The sequence below is a fragment of the Coffea eugenioides genome, chromosome 11 (assembly GCF_003713205.1).
Source record: "Coffea eugenioides isolate CCC68of chromosome 11, Ceug_1.0, whole genome shotgun sequence".
Classification (NCBI taxonomy): Eukaryota; Viridiplantae; Streptophyta; class Magnoliopsida; order Gentianales; family Rubiaceae; genus Coffea; species Coffea eugenioides.
Window position 1 is genome coordinate 15,477,620 of NC_040045.1, and position 17,320 is coordinate 15,494,939.

Sequence of the window (17,320 nt, forward strand, 5' to 3'; positions counted from 1 at the left end):
ACACCGTATTACCACCTCCAACCACCATCTCTCCAACGGCGCAGCCGCCAGATTTTTTTCCCCCTCGCGTCGCCTGCCCAAGCTATCACCAGGCCGCGTCCGCTGCTGCTGCTGTCTGCCATCGTCACCGCCGTGCACAACCTCTTTGGCCGCAGCCGTTCTCTGTAACTCTAGATAAGAGCCCTCAGACGAAGTTAGACTTCGTCATCTTCCAGTTCCAATTCACCGAAGTCAGATTTCGTCATAGCCGCAGTCGCCGCTGCGCAAGTAAGAGCACTGTGAGTTCACCCTTTTCTCTTGAACTTCAGTACTTCCCCAAGCCCTCAAAGCATGGTTGCCGTGGCTATACTTGTCGCAATTTCCCTCTTGATTGCTCATAATTTTCTGATCGTACATGCTTTATGGTTTGATTGGAATGAAATTCTTGTTTTTGATAAATTTGTGAGGCCAGCCGCGACCTCACTTGAGTAGGAAATTGATGGGATTTTGATACCCGGTTGATGTCTGGTGAAATGCCTAACCGAAAGTCGTGCTTGAAAATGATTTTGCCGCACTTTGTAGAATAGCCCACTGCTTGGAGTTTTGTACGATTTCATTATCTAATGTTTGTTTTTGGAAAAAGATTGATGCTTGATGTTCGGGTTGAGATGGGTATAAGAATTTGCTGCTTTGGGTTGCTGAAGCTTTGTGTTTAGTTGCTGTCCATAATTTTAGATTGCCCGTGCATTATGTGTTGAATTGAAATTTCATGATTGTTGATCAATTTTGGAGTTTGATTAACTTCAATTCAAGCAAAATCTGATGAAATTATAATGCCTTCAACCTGTTCGTTAAAATGCCGAACGGGGATTGCTTTGTATGAGTTCGACGGAAATGGAGTCCGATGCTCATTCTCCTTGTCTTGTGGTTTAACCCCAGAATTTTAGGACTTCATAATTTGACCCCAAAATGTTCATAATTCCTTCAGTTAGGTCCCTGCTTTGTTGCATATGAACCCCTCAAGTTCTCCCCTCATTCTGATATGACCCAAAGATTAGAAAGGTTGAACTTACTTCGTCCTTTTGAATTTTTAATCATCATCTCATTTTCTTAAGTAGCCTTTTGGGCTAGATTAATTCTTGTTTTTAGGTTATAATTATGATTTAATAATTTTATTTGATTTTTATCATGTTGGGTTGTAATGAAACAAGTGCCTTTGGATTAAGGGGTTATTTTGACTTGGGTTTAAGGGAGTGGGTTTTAGCTTATTCATTTGGGTTTCTTTTTGGGCTTAGGAAGCCTTGACCCAAGATGAAATAATAAATGGGCCAGAAGCTTGTTTGCTCAAGTAATCTGGAAACGAATTTGCAGTTTAGTCCCTGTACTTTGCGTAATTTCACTATGGCTCTACAAACTTTCAATTTCATTCAATTGGGTCCTTACTTTAATTGCAAATGAGTCCTTGAACTTTATTTTTCTTTAATTCTGACCCCAAAAACTTTGTTAATGTTTGCAATCAAGTCCTTTCTTCTTTTACCCTTTTTAAATGTGGGTTGTTTACATGATTTAATTGATTCAATTTCATGTTCATTTTTATCTTTTGTGATTATTTGTTAATGCCTTGACCTTTTCTTTTATTTTGGAGGGTAAATAAGTAATTTCACCCTATTAGGGCATCAACTCAAGGGAGGTACACTCTATCCTTTATTCTTGACTTTATTTGACCTTATGTGCCTTATGTGACTTTATGTGCTCAATTGCATGCCATTTGAATGCTTTCATTTTATTTATTTATTTACTCACTTTATTTGTTTTAATTTAGTATTTTTATTTTATTTTAGTTCAATTTTTGATCATTTGAAAGGCACTTGAATGCCACAATTGTAATAGTTAGGCTATTATATCATTTCATTTGATTCCTTCCCTCTTAGATTGTAGTAGGCTTCCCCCCCCCGAATGTAATAGTTAGGGCTTCATTTACTTGCCTTATGTGTGTTGCATGCCTATGTGCTATGTGTTACCGCTTTCTTAGGACGTGCATCTAGATATCATGCCTATGTGTTATGTGTTTTATGTGATTTATGTGCTTATTTGCTTTATTATGCTTTATATGATTTTCTTGTAATAAATGCATGTTATCACACTAGTCCAATGCTAGCTGTGATTCCTTTCCCGTCACCACACTAGTCCAACGCTAGTTGTGGTTCTTTGTTCCGATTTCCCACTAGTCCAATGCTAGTGAGGATCCATAGACATGGGCTAGTCCAATGCTAGATCCTTAGAGACCTCCCTCATTAGATCATATTTGTATGATTACATTACATTTCATGCATATCTTTATCTTCTAGGGCCTTTTCCACCATATCGCATGACACTTTCCTTATATATGTATACCCCTTCCCCTATATTTTCCCTTATATGTATATTACTTCCCCCTTTTTGTATGAAACATGACATTAAACTTGCATTTCATATAAGCATTAGAATCATTTGCTTGATTAGATTAGGGATACCCTTTGGATATGGGATATGGACGAGTTTGGCCCTTTGGCCTTAGCACGCTCGTATTCCCTCTATTAAAGGGAAAATTGAGTCACGAACATTAGTCTCCCATACCCGACATGATGCATTCCTTTAAGACATGTATATTTGTATAATTATTTTATCCTTTTTCTTTTCTTAGAGTCTCATATTTTCTGCATTATTCGTGACCTCTCCAAAGAATCCGCATTGGGCATCACAATTAATGTGATTGGCACCACTCAAGCTTTGAAGAGAAATTTTGCCCCCGATGTCCCCTTAGGTCTAGGTTTCGCATTCATATAGTGCATCCAAATGTGATAAATGCTTTGGTTAAAACAAGAAAATCTTTGACTAAATCGCGCAACTAGCCTTGGCTAGGTTGAGAGGGTGCCTTGGATTTCGTCCTTGCCGTCCCTCTCTTCAAATGTGACTCCCGAACCTTTTTCTTTGATTTACGCAGACTTGGAGTCGTTTAAAAAGGGTTTTTCCATTTTTTCTTTAAAAATTCATTTTTAGGTGACTTGGTACACCTTAACTCTATACCAAGTGGCGACTCTATTTTTTATTCAATAAACCCTTTTTAAACTATATTTTGGGTCGAATCGTCGCATTTTCAAGTCCCATTTAGACCCATATTTTCTTCATTTTCTTTGTAAATCAAAATTCATTTTTTAAATGAAAAATTCAATTTTTTTAACCATTTATTTTTCTCGTAAAAAATGGGGCGCGACAGCTGGCGACTCCACTGGGGACTTAGAGAGTCCGAGCATTTGATTTAGTCGATTATTTTCTTCTTTTAACCTTCTTATATATTACGTTTGGATGTTTAGGATTGCATTTTTCCTTTTTAGGGTTTTTTGCATTTCGCGCGTATCAACTCACTCCCTCACACATTTGCGTACGATTGATTTAATGGATGGATGGTTTATTTATGTGATGTGATCTCGCGCCTTGCATTGCATTTGGGTGGGGGGATATTTCCCTAGAGCCTCGCGTTGGTTCTTGATCCCTCCCCTACAAACGAGCACTAGCATACGTGCATACGGTTTAATTTTTCACCCCTCATTTATTTTTCTTTTAGTGGCTTGTCACGCCACTCCACCCAATTAGGATTTTAGGCGACTCACTTGGACGTGTGAGCGCGACACGATATGTGCGTAGCATGATCCGAGGGGTCACTCAATCTTCCATTTGAAGCTTTGGGTTGATAACCTTTAGCTTTTAGTCGAAGGTTGAGGATTTTTGATAGATTCACTCATGACATATAGCCGTGACACGATGTGTGCGTAGCAATGTCTGGGGAATCGCTCGAGCCACCGACAAAGAACCTTGGGATTGATGATCCTTGGTTTCCAAGTCTGAAGGCTCTGGGACCTAAAACCTATCGAGTCTAGATGCATTAGTGAGCCAATACCGCATGCATCCATGATAGTTTACCTAGGGTAGAGTCTGCCTTGCCTTATTAGGGACACTATCACGAGGGGAGGGATCCAACCCTTTTTTCCTTTTATTGCTTTATTTCTTTGTATTGATTGCTTTATCTCGTTGCTACAATGTGTTATGTGTATTTATCTGGTTGAACTAACTTTTTTTGGTTTTGTGTCTCCATTGCATTCCTAAACCTTAGCAAATAAGAGGTCTGGCATGACCTCCTTTTAGAACCTACCCTTGTAAATAGGTTATTGCACGTTTAAAGATTTTGGTATATTGCATATATAGATTAATAATGCCATATCATTTTAGGCCTACCCTGGCAAATAAAGGGTCCCTTAGGTCATGTTTCATTTCCAATTGCATATTTTACTACTTTAATAAACTGGCATCACGCATAAACCATAGAAAGGGAATGCCATTTAGGGGATCCCAAGTTAGGAATAAACCGCCCTGTGTCTCGGATATTTAATCCAAGGAGACTTGCACGTTTATATTTTTGTACCATCCAAAGGGGTAGGGCACAAGGTAAGGTAGGATCCAATCCTTTCCATGACCCTGGGACGATATTGGATACATTAGAATATGGGCATCTAACAATCATTCTTTGGCCATTTTTAACATAGTTGGTAAAAATCCCTTGCTTAAAGGACATTAACTTGAAGAGATTCACAAATAATTCCTCATTATTGAGATGGTAAACTTATTGAGGCCAAATCTTGATTGTAGGAGGCTCATAGGCTAAAGCATCGCAATGCATTTTTGAAACTACCAAAGGGGAGATAATTTCATTGATTTTTGAATAAACCATCAATTCCATTCAATTCATTTGACCAAATTATTTTGTCAATTCATTCATTTTAGCACAATTTAGTCAATAAATTATCAATTCTATTCAAACAATTTGACCAATTCATTCATCAATTCCATCCAGTCCATTTTATCAAGTTGTCTAGTCGATTTTGAATAGATCATTAATTTCATTCAATTCATTTGATTAGTTTACCCATTCCTAGGGCAATCTTATCGATTTTAAATAAATCATCAATTTCGTCCGGTCCATTTGACCAATCTGCCCAGTTTTAGGGCAATTCGGTCATTTTTTGAATAAATCATCATTTCACTCGATCTGTTTGATCAATTGATTTCATTAAATTCGTTTGATTAGTTTAATTCATTTCTAGGGTTATCCATTCAATTTTGAATAAATAATTAATTTTCATTCGACACGTTTGACCATTTTACCCTTTTTAAGGTGATCCGGTCAGTTTTTGAATAAATCATCAACTTCATTCAACCCATTTGACCAATTAGGGTTTCAATGTCAAATTTCAAATTGGGAAACCTAGTCGATTTTGAGAAAACCATCCATTGTATCCAGCCATTTGATCGGTTGGGGTTTTGACCCATGCTTTATGAGAAAATTTGTCAACGAATTTCAATCTCTCTGATAGGAAGTTCGTCAAGGTCAAACCGGTGAGTTTTTGCAAATTCTAGGATCAATCGAAGTGATCGATCCATTCGGGCGTTGTCCTCATTGTGACAAATGTCTCTCGTCACTTCAATTGACCAAATTTTTCAAATTATTTTTTTTTTCACTCAAATAAGTTGGTCGGATCCATCAGGTATTGTATGGTGCCTACCCTGGAGGATTGCATTTTCATGCTAGGCCTACCCTTGGCACAAAAAGGGTCCCCCCATAGGACATGCACATCGATTTTATAGTCTTGCTTACTAACTCGGGGTATTTTTCTTTTTATTTTTCCCCCTCCCCTGCATTCATAAAAATGCTTCAATAAGGTAAAGAACATTTTTCTATATCTGATAATAATTCTGATATAATAAAGCGTGAAAATTACAAGTATTATTTGATTCTTGGGCAGACCTTGCAATGAAAACATGAAGGATCTATCTGGAAGCGCTAGGCTAAAGCATCTAAGAGACTTCATAATTGTTGGTTAAAGAGAAAATGTTTGTTCATTTGATTTGTTAATACATTTTTGTTCCAAAAGAAAAGAAGACAAAAAAAAGTGTAAATATGTGGAGTTTTTTAGAAGTTTTTCTCTTCTCATTTGTATTATAATTGAACGAGAATTTTTGTTTTAAACTTTTTCAGCAATAAAGCTTCAGACAATTATTTGTTTTGTATATACTCATGTACATTTTATCCTTTATTGAGCTCATTAAGAGATTTCATGATGAATTCTAAGAAATAAGCTCAAATTGAGATTTTTCAACCTCTTGCCTGAAAACTCACAAACGTACACACCAGATTGATAACCCGAGCTATGCAATAAGAATGCTCAGAATTAAAAGAGGTCACTCAAAAGACCCAATACGATACCTTTTTCTCCTTCACTGTACAATTCATATTTTGCCCACTTCTATTAACCCCAAAATAAAATCAGTCACATTGATTGATAAATTACAAATTGAGACAATCTTTGTTTGAAAATGCTCACTGGTCTAACCAGATTCAATCACATCTAAGCGAAAGCAAAAATGTGCATTATTCTTGTTTATTTTGAAAATTTGGAATGATACTTTGAGAATTCGTTTCTCTACCGATACAGATTTTATCATTTGCTCTCCCATTTGAGCCTTAAAAGAATAATTTCGTTTCAAATAAGGGCCTTAATGATCACTACCCTACATTGGGAAGATTTTCAAAAGGGAATGGACTCTCAACGAGCAATTCGTTTACTTGGTTGTCATGAGGTGTAAGAATGATACTTTGGCCATCGTTTCTACAACCTAAACACTATTTATCCCTTGCATCCTCATTTGAGCTAAAATTGGTGGTTCTTTTCAAAAGCACTTACGATCGCACCCCACATTGGGGAGGGAGATTGGAGAATTTTCCAAAAAGGAGAAAAGCAAAAATGCTAAATTAAAAGAAAAGAGGGAATCACAAATTGGAGAAATTTGTTTCTGCCGAGGTTTCAAAGAAGAAAAGAAAAGAAAAGGAAGAGTTTTGTCCGCGCGGATCGCCTATGTTTCACAGATATGGATGAACAAGGGTCTTCCTCAGTCAGTTAATTCAGATACATGCAAGAAATTTCGCATTAAAGAAAGTTTCCTTTCAGGGTTAATGTAAGGAACGGAATAAAAGTCAGGCATTCTTCTTTTCCAATCAAACATTCTATCCTTAGTTATCCCTGTTGAGCCTTCAGAATAAATTATTTCATTTGGCAACCCGTGAGAATCGCAAACCCCACACTGGGGCAGGTTTGAGTTGAAAAGGAAAAGTTTCAAGAAGGAGAAAGTAATAAAGCAGCAAAATCAAAAGACAAAAGAAGAAAAGAAAACCTCGGTTCAAAATAAATTGGGGCAAATTTTGTGAAAAGTTCAAAAGAATGGCAGAAGGCCGAAAAATCAAAAGAAGGAAGAAAATGAAAGGGAAAGAGCCTCAATCGAGAATAAATTAGGGCAAGTCATGATTTAACCCTAAAGAAGGGTTGAAATAATAATGCGATCTCGGATTCTTTAAACCACTTTAAAAATTTGCTTTCAAGCCTTAACTTTTTTAAAGCACCCCACCTGACTCCATTACAAAAGCCGAAAGTCCTGACTTATGTTCTTTACAATGGCCCTGTCAAGAAAATTTTTGATGCCGGAAAATTTTAGCTGTATTTCTGAATTGCTCGGGTATGGGGTTGACGCTACTCACCATGTGAAAACCCACTAGGTCGAGGAGAAGGAAAAAGAAGCAAAAGCAAAGCAAGAAAAGTAAACGCAAGAAAAATACAGAAAATTCGACGCTGAAATCCCTGGTGAATGATGAGAAAAATGCAAACAAAGTCTGAGTTTTTTGAGTTCAAAATAGGGGCAATTTTTGAAAAATGCGATCTTCAGTGCAATGTCCTTGAAAGACTTATTCTTTAACTATCGTTTCAAGCCACATTTCAAACTCATAAAGTCCATCATTGACTTATCCTTCATGACGACCCAAAGTGAGGATTATGCTCGTAAGAAATCCATCAATCATTTGTGATCACAAGGGTATAACCAGATTTCACATGTTTAGCTATCATTTATGCCCATACGTTACAAGCTTATAAAGCTTATATGTTGACTAAATTTTCTTAAGAAATAAGGGTGACAAACTCTTTGCTTTCACTAAGATGTGATATTGAAGGGATTACATACAATTTGGGCACAAAAATGAGACAAATCTTGACCTCCCATTTCCTTTAGCCACTTCCAAATCAGAAATAATGTCCACTTGATTGGTCCTGAAAGATGAGCCAGCAAGAAGTGGTGACCCGTTACCCTAAGCACCGATGCTAAAAGTGAGGAGGAAATCTTCTTGAATTTGGTGTTACTCTGAAGGATTCATCATGAAATTTCTGCATGAGTTTCAAACTCGACGTTTAAATTTCTTCACATTGCATATATGATTATTTTCTAAATTTTAGAAAGTGCAATTTCACTTTGTTCAAACAAATGGAGTGTCATCCAAACAAAGTTTTTGCAAATTAAATGGGCCCATACTGGGGCAAATTTGTTATTTGTGAGATTTCGAGAAATGAGCCCACACTGGGGCAGATTTTGTAACACATTTGAGGATTTCGTCCAAGAATCAAATAATACATTTTTCAAATCAATCACGCTGCTCTTTTCATGAAATTCAAGTGCATGTCATACTTTGGTAAGCCCCCGTGCAGGTATTCATAGTTGAAATCGACGAAAGAGCATCTGGTGATGTGGAAGGCCGATGCCGAAGAAAGAAGGGAAAAGGGCCCTACACTGGGGCAAATTATTTTTCGAAAAGATTCTCTTGACAAATCAGGAAAAATTAAAAATCAAAAAAAAAAAAAAGAGAGAGAGAAGAAGAAAGAGAAAAAATCAAGTTTAACTTCTTGTTTCTCGACAAATCTTTTTGAAACATCACGTTGGGCCTGGATTTTGTGCCGCCAACTTCACAAATATCACGTTGGGACCGGGTTTTATCCCGCCAACCTCGGCAGGACCGGGTTTTATCCCGCCGACCGCTTATATCGCGTTGGGATCGGGTTTTATCCCGTCAACCGAGCCAACCTCGGCAGGACCGAGTTTTATCCCGCTGACCGCTTATATTACGTTGCGACCGGGTTTTATCCCGCCAACCTCGGCAGGACCGGGTTTTATCCCGCTGACCGTTTATATTACGTTGGGAACGGGTTTTATCCCGCCAACCTCGGCAGGGACCGGGTTTTTTATCCCGCTGACCACTTATATCGCGTTGGGACCGGGTTTTATCCCGCCAACCTCGGCAGGACCGGGTTTTATCCCGCTGACCGCTTATATCACGGCAGGCTTGGGTTTAATCCCACTGACCGACCAATTTGTCAAAGGCAGGCTCGGGTTTAATCCCACTGACCAATTCATCACTGGGGCAAATCTTTGGATAATTTTTCGAGCAAGTCTTATACTGTTTCTTCATACATACCAGCATTTCTTTTACACTGCCACTAGCCGTTGGGTCAGTCCCACTAGTGTGCATTTTATTTTCATCGCCACTGAACATGGGTTAGTCCCACCAGTGTGCATTTTGTTTTCATTGCCGCTAAACATGGGTCAGTCCCACTAGCGCGCATTTTGTTTTCATTGCCGCTAAACATGGGTCAGTCCCACTAGTGCGCATTTCGTTTATTCCGCCACTAGCCGTTGGGTCAGTCACTCTAGTGAGCATTTTATTTGCACCGCCACTAGCCGTTGGGTCAGTCCCACTAGTGAGCACTTCTTTTATTCTGCCACTAGCCGTTGGGTCAGTCCCACTAGTGAACATTTTATTTTGCTTCGCCACTAGCCGTGGGTCTGTCCCACTAGTGAGCCTTTTATTTGCATCGCCACTAGCCGTGGGTCAGTCCCACTAGTGAGCCTTTCATTTCACTGCCACTGAACATGGGTCAGTCCCACCAGTGAGCACTTCATTTGCATTGCCGCTAAACATGGGTTAGTCCCACTAGCGTGCATCTCATCCTTATTGCCACTAAACATGGGTTAGTCCCACTAGTGTGCATCCCGTGGTTTAAATTTTTGTATAGTCTTCATTTCAAAAGCGTCAGTCATTCGAGTCGTTCGTAGCCGAATAACACAGGTAAATATTTGGTGTCTATTTCTTTGTCTCAAGTTTTTCCAAAACTCAGACAAAGAGGGACAAACTGTAGACACCAAAAATTTCATTGATTCAATCTTAAAATTTTAATTAGTTTTATTCATTCAATTTTGACTTTTTAGTCTTTTTATTCTTGTTTCATATTTATTATTTTTTAATTAATTTAAGGTTGCAAATAATAATTGGTGTTCATTCTTATTTTTAATACATTAAAATTCATCATTTTCTTTTTAGAGCAATTTTACACTAATTTTAGAAAAATCCTGAATAAAGATCTATTTTATCTTTTTAAAATTTGATTTTTCTTGCTAAGGCATTTTGCAAGGTAATTTTAAAAATTAGCATATTAAATAAGTGTGTCAATTGCATGTTGAACAAGTGTGCAAATAAGCATTAGACAAGTGGTTAAGGAATTGTAGGACAAGTGTTTAGGGAGGGGTAGGTGTTTGAGACACCTGGAGGCCTAAGAAAAGAGGGGAGAGGTACGACAGAAGAGAGGAAGGAAAGGAAAAGCCGAGAAGGCTACGGCCGAGGGGAGCTAAGTGAAAAAAGACTACGAACGAGCAGAAGACAGAACAGGAAAAGGGAAAGAAAAATCTGGAAAATTAGGAGGGAGTGTAGTTGCAAGGCAAAACGAGAGAGAGAGAGTCTGAGGAGGAGGAACAAGAAAAATCAAAGGGGGAGGTTTAGGCTGAAAACAGAGAAGAACAGAGAGCAAGAAAAATAGAAAATTGTGGAGTTTTCAGATGAATAAAAATGGGGAAATGGAGAGGGTCTGAACGACAGAAACAACGGAATCCCTTGCTCCGTTCATGGCCAACCAATTATCCCTCTATCGACACCGTATTACCACCTCCAACCACCATCTCTCCAACGGCGCAGCCGCCAGATTTTTTTCCCCCTCGCGTCGCCTGCCCAAGCTATCACCAGGCCGCGTCCGCTGCTGCTGCTGTCTGCCATCGTCACCGCCGTGCACAACCTCTTTGGCCGCAGCCGTTCTCTGCAACTCTAGATGAGAGCCCTCAGACGAAGTTAGACTTCGTCATCTTCTAGTTCCAATTCACCGAAGTCAGATTTCGTCATAGCCGCAGTCGCCGCTGCGCAAGTAAGAGCACTGTGAGTTCACCCTTTTCTCTTGAACTTCAGTACTTCCCCAAGCCCTCTAAGCATGGTTGTCGTGGCTATACTTGTCATAATTTCCCTCTTGATTGCTCATAATTTTCTGATCGTACATGCTTTATGGTTTGATTGGAATGAAATTCTTGTTTTTGATAAATTTGTGAGGCCAGCCGCGACCTCACTTGAGTAGGAAATTGATGGGATTTTGATACCCGGTTGATGTCTAGTGAAATGCCTAACCGAAAGTCGTGCTTGAAAATGATTTTGCCGCACTTTGTAGAATAGCCCACTGCTTGGAGTTTTGTACGATTTCATTATCTAATGTTTGTTTTTGGAAAAAGATTGATGCTTGATGTTCGGGTTGAGATGGGTATAAGAATTTGCTGCTTTGGGTTGCTGAAGCTTTGTGTTTAGTTGCTGTCCATAATTTTAGATTGCCCGTGCATTATGTGTTGAATTGAAATTTCATGATTGTTGATCAATTTTGGAGTTTGATTAACTTCAATTCAAGCAAAATCTGATGAAATTCTAATGCCTTCAACCTGTTCGTTAAAATGCCGAACGGGGATTGCTTTGTATGAGTTCGACGGAAATGGAGTCCGATGCTCATTCTCCTTGTCTTGTGGTTTAACCCCAGAATTTTAGGACTTCATAATTTGACCTCAAAATGTTCATAATTCCTTCAGTTAGGTACCTGCTTTGTTGCATATGAACCCCTCAAGTTCTCCCCTCATTCTGATATGACCCAAAGATTAGAAAGGTTGAACTTACTTCGTCCTTTTGAATTTTTAATCATCATCTCATTTTCTTAAGTAGCCTTTTGGGCTAGATTAATTCTTGTTTTTAGGTTATAATTATGATTTAATAATTTTATTTGATTTTTATCATGTTGGGTTGTAATGAAACAAGTGCCTTTGGATTAAGGGGTTATTTTGACTTGGGTTTAAGGGAGTGGGTTTTAGCTTATTCATTTGGGTTTCTTTTTGGGCTTAGGAAGCCTTGACCCAAGATGAAATAATAAATGGGCCAGAAGCTTGTTTGCTCAAGTAATCTGGAAACGAATTTGCAGTTTAGTCCCTGTACTTTGCGTAATTTCACTATGGCTCTACAAACTTTCAATTTCATTCAATTGGGTCCTTACTTTAATTGCAAATGAGTCCTTGAACTTTATTTTTCTTTAATTCTGACCCCAAAAACTTTGTTAATGTTTGCAATCAAGTCCTTTCTTCTTTTACCCTTTTTAAATGTGGGTTGTTTACATGATTTAATTGATTCAATTTCATGTTCATTTTTATCTTTTGTGATTATTTGTTAATGCCTTGACCTTTTCTTTTATTTTGGAGGGTAAATAAGTAATTTCACCCTATTAGGGCATCAACTCAAGGGAGGTACACTCTATCCTTTATTCTTGACTTTATTTGACCTTATGTGCCTTATGTGACTTTATGTGCTCAATTGCATGCCATTTGAATGCTTTCATTTTATTTATTTATTTACTCACTTTATTTGTTTTAATTTAGTATTTTTATTTTATTTTAGTTCAATTTTTGATCATTTGAAAGGCACTTGAATGCCACAATTGTAATAGTTAGGCTATTATATCATTTCATTTGATTCCTTCCCTCTTAGATTGTAGTAGGCTTCCCCCCCCCGAATGTAATAGTTAGGGCTTCATTTACTTGCCTTATGTGTGTTGCATGCCTATGTGCTATGTGTTACCGCTTTCTTAGGACGTGCATCTAGATATCATGCTTATGTGTTATGTGCTATATGTGATTTGTGCGTTTATTTGTTTATTATGCTTTATATGATTTATTGTAATAAATGCATGTTATCACACTAGTCCAATGCTAGCTGTGATTCCTTTCCCGTCACCACACTAGTCCAACGCTAGTTGTGGTTCTTTGTTCCGATTTCCCACTAGTCCAATGCTAGTGAGGATCCATAGACATGGGCTAGTCCAATGCTAGATCCTTAGAGACCTCCCTCATTAGATCATATTTGTATGATTACATTACATTTCATGCATATCTTTATCTTCTAGGGCCTTTTCCACCATATCGCATGACACTTTCCTTATATATGTATACCCCTTCCCCTATATTTTCCCTTATATGTATATTACTTCCCCCTTTTTGTATGAAACATGACATTAAACTTGCATTTCATATAAGCATTAGAATCATTTGCTTGATTAGATTAGGGATACCCTTTGGATATGGGATATGGACGAGTTTGGCCCTTTGGCCTTAGCACGCTCGTATTCCCTCTATTAAAGGGAAAATTGAGTCACGAACATTAGTCCCCCATACCCGACATGATGCATTCCTTTAAGACATGTATATGTGACGCCCCGAAAAGAATGAATGTGAGAACCCGAAAATTTTCTAATTTTCTAGTGTTTATTTTATTTAATCGCCCGCATTTTCTACATTTTCTTTATTAGAAAAATTCCCCAAATAAAGTTTATGAGCAAAAATAGTTTTAAAATGATTTTTCTAGTATCGGTTAGTTTTTGAGAAATTAAGAGCGTATTTTGAACGTGGGACCCGCAAGTGCGGTAAACGCAATATATTTTTGACAAGTCGTTGGAAAGTGATATTATTTTACAAGGTGTTAAGATATTTGCATTGGAGAGACAAAAAGATAAGTTTTGAACCAAAAGGTGACAAGTGTCACCTTGTGATTTAATCTTGGACTTTGACCATTTGACTTTACCTTTACCTTTACCAAATAAATACAAAAAAATTGATCAAAATAAGCTTCATTTTGCAAGCTTCTTGGCCGAATGTTCTTGCTCAAGAAAGAAAGAAAAGCTCTCAATTTCTTCCTTCTATTTCTTGCTCAATCTTCAAATCCAACCAATAAAACTCCAAATCATTCCATAATATCTCTTTGCTAAGTGGTCTTGAGGTGTTTTGTGGAGTTGTTTGGAACGCTAAGGTGATTTGTTGCTCTATCTCTTGTATGGCTAAGGTGAGTTGTGAAGAACCACTCTCCTCCCTTAATTGATGTTCAATTCATGATTGGTGGTGGTGTAAGATGCACTTTTATGGATTATATCTTGATTTTGGTTGAATTGGTGAAGTTTTATAATTTTTGGGGATTTTTCTGTTTTCATATGGATATGATTATGGGGTCATGTATGATGATTGGAAATGATGTTTAAGGACTCTATGAGGTGGAAAAAGCGGTCAATTGCAATCAATTTCTGTTTTGGAAGAAATTTCAGAAAATTAGGTTTTGTGAAGGAACATTCTGCCCGAATTTATAGCTCCTAGTTAGAGGCCGAATTGGCCTTGTCTGAAAACATGAAAGTTGTAGGGAATGACATTTTAGAGGTGCCTACAAAATTTCAGGTCAATCGGAGTAGTGTAGAATGAGAAAAGTCGAAATTACTATTGCTGTTCTGGTTTTACCCGAATGTAAGAATTGCGCCTGTAATTGGTTGTTTTGGCTGGAATTTTTTCCGAATTGGTTGTTGAGGCCTTCTGCTGAAATTTAACCCTGTTTCTTAGTTTTTATCTGGTTTTTGAATTTCTGGATTTGGACTTGGAGAGCCTGAGTTATGATGTTTCCGCTAGAATGCGTTCTGTGAATCTGTTTTTGTGATTCTGGTATAGTATCTTGCATTTTTGACCTGGTTACACTCGAAACTGGGTTGAGTGACCTTCTGAAATATTGTAGCCCTATCTCTTAGCTTCGAAACGGTGTATCTTTCACCTTCATCCGACATCGTAGTACCTTTGGTGCCATTACCGCAAAATGACGTCAAAACTGTTTTTCTGGTTTTGAGCTTAACTTTCATTTCCGAACTTTTCCCTAGTTTGACTTGTACTAGTACTACTTGGAGCTTGCTGAATGGCTATTGGATGAACTTGTTGTTGTGTGTGTACCTTTGGGACTGGCTGAGGAAATAATGAAGCCATGATGGCTGGAAAAGTAAGCAAATTTAGGGGAAGTGCTGTCCGAACTTTTAAAGGACTTGTTTGCATTGAGTTTGTGATCTAAGACTTGGATTTGAGCAAGGCAATGATATATGATGGATGGTTTCTGAGCCATGGAGGTGAGTGATCTCAAACTATTTCTAAAGTTATTTATGAACCGTTTCCTGCATTATTTACTTTTGAACTGTTTCCACAGTTACTTTTGTACTGTTTTCTTGCATTATTTACCTTTAAACTGTTTCCACAGTTACTTTTGTACTGTTTTCTTGCATATCATGCGTGCTTGCATATGAGTGTTCCTTGTTGCTGTATTCCTTGATTTATTGGCTTGTTATTATTGATTGATAATGTGTTAAGTGCTTTCAATGATTGTTAAAACGAGTTTTCTAGGCGAGTGTGTACTTTATCGCACTGGACTTAAATAAATATGAAATTTTCAATGATTAATGATTAAATGCTAGTTGCGCATGAATGTAAGCCGTTTGGCTGAACTGGCCACTGCCCTTCATTACCGATCGACTCGAGCCAGAAGCGGACTCGGTCGGGCGATATGGTGACCCTGGGTGAATTTGGTATACTCGAGTATTACCTTGTAGTCCGGCTACGTCCGGATGGGTGGAGTCCGGCTACGTCCGGATGGGTGGAGTCCGGCCAACGTCCGGAAAAAAAAAAAGGGATCGAACAAACAAACAAATAGCTCCATGTGGGTCATATCCTTTTAATGAATGTTACTATCGCTTTCCATTGTAAATGTTTCTTGAATTATTGATACTCCATATTTAATGTATTGTAAATGTTGTAATTGTTTCTGGACTTATCATTTGATTTATGACATCATTGAAATGAACTATTGTGAAACCGATTTGATTACTGATTTTTCTGGTTACTCGCTGAGCTTCTAGCTCACCCCAAAAATATTTTATTCCCCTCCACAGGGCTCGTGGCGAAGGAAGGACTTGTAGTACTTGTTCACGTGACTGGAAGGCATATATCTTCTATAATTTGGATTTGGAATCATTTTATGTATAGTTGAGAATCGTTTCCGCTTCGCTTATGACATGTAATTATGGGAGACTTGGATGTATATTTGTGGACCATGTGATGTAATATTTGAGTTTTATTCTTGTAATTCATTTGAGGATTGTAGTGAACGACTGAGTCCCGGCGAGAGCTGGGCAGGCGGTCCGCCGAACCCTCTGGTTCACCTTAGGAGGAGGTGGGCTGTCACAGTATATTTGTATAATTATTTTATCCTTTTTCTTTTCTTAGAGTCTCATATTTTCTGTATTATTCGTGACCTCTCCAAAGAATCCGCATTGGGCATCACAATTAATGTGATTGGCACCACTCAAGCTTTGAAGAGAAATTTTGCCCCCGATGTCCCCTTAGGTCTAGGTTTTGCATTCATATAGTGCATCCAAATGTGATAAATGCTTTCGTTAAAACAAGAAAATCTTTGACTAAATCGCGCAACTAGCCTTAGCTAGGTTGAGAGGGTGCCTTGGACTTCGTCCTTGCCTTCCCTCTCTTCAAATGTGACTCCCGAACCTTTTTCTTTGATTTACGTAGACTTGGAGTCGTTTAAAAAGGGTTTTCCATTTTTTCTTTAAAAATTCATTTTTAGTTAACTTGGTACACCTTAACTCTATACCAAGTGGCGACTCCATTTTTTATTCAATAAACCCTTTTTAAACTATATTTTGGGCCGAATCGTCCCATTTAGACCCATATTTTCTTCATTTTCTTTGTAAATCAAAATTCATTTTTTTAACCATTTATTTTTCTCGTAAAAAATGGGGCGCGACACCATTCATTCATTCAGTCTCCGTCCATTTCTTCCTTATACTTCCGATATTTGAAAACAATTGAAAATAAAAACTCATACATTGATCATTTCGTTCAGTCAGTCATGTAGTCATTCATTTCAATTATTACATTTCATTCACTGGCCAGTACTCCACCCGACTTCGTGGTCATACTCAAGTGTATCAAAAAAGTGGCTCAAGGTCACCAGCCTCCTGACCGAGTCCGCTTCTGGCTCCAGTTGACTGGTAACAAAGGGCAAGGGTCCAATTTAGCCAACGCGATACAGTATACATGGCTTACATTCATGTACAAGTAATATTCAATTATTTGATCATTGAAAATTCACATTCACTTAGGTCGAGTGCGATAAAATACACACTCGCCCATTCAAAATCCATTGAACAATCATTGCAAA